Source organism: Ovis canadensis, chromosome X (assembly GCF_042477335.2).
Source record: "Ovis canadensis isolate MfBH-ARS-UI-01 breed Bighorn chromosome X, ARS-UI_OviCan_v2, whole genome shotgun sequence".
Classification (NCBI taxonomy): Eukaryota; Metazoa; Chordata; class Mammalia; order Artiodactyla; family Bovidae; genus Ovis; species Ovis canadensis.
In genome coordinates, this window is record NC_091727.1 from 108,863,911 (window position 1) to 108,867,839 (window position 3,929).

Genomic DNA, 3,929 nt, shown 5'->3' on the forward strand with positions numbered 1-3,929 from the left:
ATAAAGGAAAAAGAAGAAATGATCCTAGAAACAAATGAGGACTTCCTACCATGCAAAGTGCAAAATATGAGGTATTAGTCTACTATCTAAAACCTAGCATTTAGAATAGCTGGGATGAGACTCAAGAACCTAGATATTAGAATTGCAACACAGTCCAGCCTCAGTCTCAATATTCAGGCAAATCCTATTTGTTTAAGATGCAACCCCAGGTCTCAAAATGGAGGTAAAACCGCCGCCCGGTCACCCCCAGCCCGACTCCGGCCGTCGCCGCTGCCGCCGGCGGGGAGGAGGGTCATGATCCCAAGGAACCAGAGCAGTTGAGAAAGCTGTTTATTGGTGGTTTGAGCTTTGAAACTAGCTTAAGAGAACATTTTGAGAAATGGGGCACACTTACAGATTGTGTGGTGATGAGAGATCCCCAAACAAAACGTTCCAGGGGCTTTGGTTTTGTGACTTACTCTTGTGTGGAAGAAGTGGATGCCGCAATGTGTGCTCGACCTCACAAGGTTGATGGGCGTGTAGTGGAACCAAAGAGAGCTGTTTCTAGAGAGGATTCTGTAAAGCCTGGTGCCCATCTAACAGTGAAGAAAATTTTTGTTGGTAGTATTAAAGAAGATACAGAAGAATATAATTTGAGAGACTACTTTGAAAAGTATGGCAAGATTGAAACCATAGAAATTATGGAAGACAGGCAGAGTGGGAAAAAGAGAGGATTTGCTTTTGTAACTTTTGATGATCATGATACAGTTGATAAAATTGTTGTTCAGAAATACCACACTATTAATGGGCATAATTGTGAAGTGAAAAAGGCCCTTTCTAAACAAGAGATGCAATCTGCTGGATCACGAAGAGGTCGTGGAGGTAGATCTGGCAACTTTATGGGTTGTGGAGGAAACTTTGGAGGTGGTGGAGGTAACTTTGGCCATGGTGGAAACTTTGGTGGAAGAGGAGGCTATGGTGGTGGAGGTGGTGGCAGCAGAGGGAGTTATGGAGGAGGTGATGGTGGATATAATGGATTTGGAGGTGATGGTGGCAACTATGGCGGTGGTCCTGGTTATAGTAGTAGAGGAGGTTACGGTGGTGGTGGACCAGGAGGATATGGAAACCAAGGTGGTGGATATGGTGGTGGTGGTGGAGGATATGATGGTTACAATGAAGGAGGAAATTTTGGAGGTAACTATGGTGGTGGTGGAAACTATAATGATTTTGGAAATTATAGTGGACAACAGCAGTCAAATTATGGACCCATGAAAGGGGGTAGTTTTGGTGGAAGAAGCTCGGGCAGTCCCTATGGTGGTGGTTATGGATCTGGTGGTGGAAGTGGTGGATATGGTAGCAGAAGGTTCTAAAAACTCAGAAGAAAAGGGCTACAGTTCTTAGCAGGAGAGAGAGCTAGGAGTTGTCAGGAAAGCTACAGGTTACTTTGAGACAGTCGTCCCAAATGCGTTAGAGGAACTGTAAAAATCTGCCACAGAAGGAACGATGATCCATAGTCAGAAAAGTTACTGCAGCTTAAACAGGAAACCTTTCTTGTTCAGGACTGTCATAGCCACAGTTTGCAAAAAGTGCATCTATTGATTAATGCAATGTAGTGTCAATAAGATGTACATTCCTGAGGTCTTTTATCTGTTGTAGCTTTGTCTTTTTCTTTTTCTTTTCATTACATCAGGTATATTGCCCTGTAAATTGTGGTAGTGGTACCAGGAATAAAAAATTAAGGAATTTTTAACTTTTCCAAAAAAAAAAAAAAATGATGCAACCCCAGCCCTTACAGGGCAAATAGTCAACTATTTACTTCAACATTATATTTAGCATCCTTAAATTTGTGTAAGGTCATTAACCATGAGTCCATGAAGTTACCATCACCTCTAACTGGTACACCAATATCAGCAATAGAAACAAGGCACATCATTTGAATTTACTGTCAGTATCTGGATATTTGGGCTTCCCTGGTGGCTCAGATGGTAAAGAATCTGCCTGCAATACAGGAGACCCAAGTTTGATCCTTGATTTGGAAGATCCCATGGAGAAGGGAATGAATGGCAACCCAGTCCACTATTCTTGCCTGGAGAATTCCATGGACAGAGAAGCCTGGCAGGGTACAGTCCATGGTGTCACAAAGAGTCAGATGCAACTTAGCAACAAAAAACAAAAACAAATAGAACAGATAAACTTCTACTAGGTGACATTTCACACTGACTCACCCATGAGGAGGTAGTATACTTTGGAGTGTCACATTTCTGGATACTAGGCCTTCTTCTGCCACAAATCAGCCATGGGGGGCGGGGAGTTGATTTTTTAAAGTGTTGCCAAATAAGTGAGCATTCTTGATGAAACCTGCAGTAAAAACCTTTGTCTTTGTCTATATTGCTTTATTCATTGAAATTCTCATTAACCAGTTGAAGTGTAAATATATGTGTACTATTGTAATAACAAAATGTTACAATAGTGAAGATTGTGGAACCTACTCTTTTTATATATGAAAGCAATTATGAAAGACTTTCAAATGGTTAAATCAAGTGGTAAACAAATTGACAATTAATACAAATATTAAAAGAATGCCTTAGCCAGATAAATTTAGGAAAAGTACTATATATTTTGGAGCCATCAAATTTTTTTAAATATTTATAAAGACAAATAATGATATAATAATTATAAATCATTATAAAACACTGAATAATGGATATTATACTTATTACAATTTTAATTTTTATAAAATTATTTGATACACTCACTAAATGAAATACTTAAAACCTCTATTTGATTTACAGTTATTTAATTCCATTTAGTTTAAGAAAAAAGTCATAATTTAGGTATTATGCATATCTATGAGAAGGAATTAAAAATTGAATGTCAGTTTTGCCATATCAAAATTTCATGAGGAAAAAATCTCCAAAATCACATGCAAAGCTTCTATGATAAATCATTTTGATCCAGACACAATAAAAAATACAGAGTAAGAATAAAGAAAGTATTGGAGAAAAGTGTGTTACCCTACAATAATCTTGCTTTTCCATAAACCTCAGTTTTTTTAATATATTTATTTTAATTGGAGGTTAATTACTTTACAATAATGTATTGGTTTTGCCATACATCAACATGAATCTGCCACAGGTATACACATGTTCCCCATCCTGAACCCCCCTCCCACCTCCCTCCCCGTACCATCCCTCTGGGTCATCCTAGTGCACCAGCCCCAGGCATCCAGTATCATACATCGAACCTGGACTGGCGATTTGTTTCATATATATGGAGTTTACAAAGATGGTAATGATAAATCTCAGTTTTAAATGATCATCCATTTAGGATCACCAGTGTGCAGTAGAATGACTCCAGGAGTAACAGAGCATCAGACAGTACCAAGACATTATTCCTACACTACAATGTTCAACAATTTACTTGACTACCAAGTATACCAAAAAAATAATAAAAAATTAATTTGGGGGGAAAAATTTTACATTTATCCTTGTATATCATAAGTTCATTTTGGTGACACTTGGTTCTGATTAAGTTTTATATTGATCTTTTACTATTGTTTACTTTTTAAATTGAGGTATAAATTCATGTGCCATACTATTCACCCTTTTAAAGTGTACAAATCAGTGGTTTATAATGAATTCACAAACTTTTACAACCATCATCTAATTTCAGAATATTTTTATGACCCCCAAAAGAAAACCTATTCCCCTTGGCATTTACTCACCACTTCCCTATACCCTTTCTGTCTCTGTGGACTTGCTTATTCTGGACATTTGATATAAATTGAATTAATAAATATGCAGCATTTTGTGTCTGTCTCCTTTCCCTTAGCATAATATTTTTAAGGTTCATGTGTGTTATAGCATGTATCAGAATTTCATTCCTTTTTATTGCCAAGTAATATTCCATTGCAATAGATATACCATATTTTATTTCTTCATTTATCATTG

At 37.3% G+C, this 3,929-nt stretch overlaps 1 pseudogene; it reads left to right on the forward strand.

The window, feature by feature from the left end:
* Positions 1-217: 217 nt before the first annotated feature.
* LOC138929700 (heterogeneous nuclear ribonucleoprotein A3-like) lies at positions 218-1,751 on the forward strand (annotated as a pseudogene).
* The last annotated feature ends 2,178 nt before the right edge of the window (positions 1,752-3,929 follow it).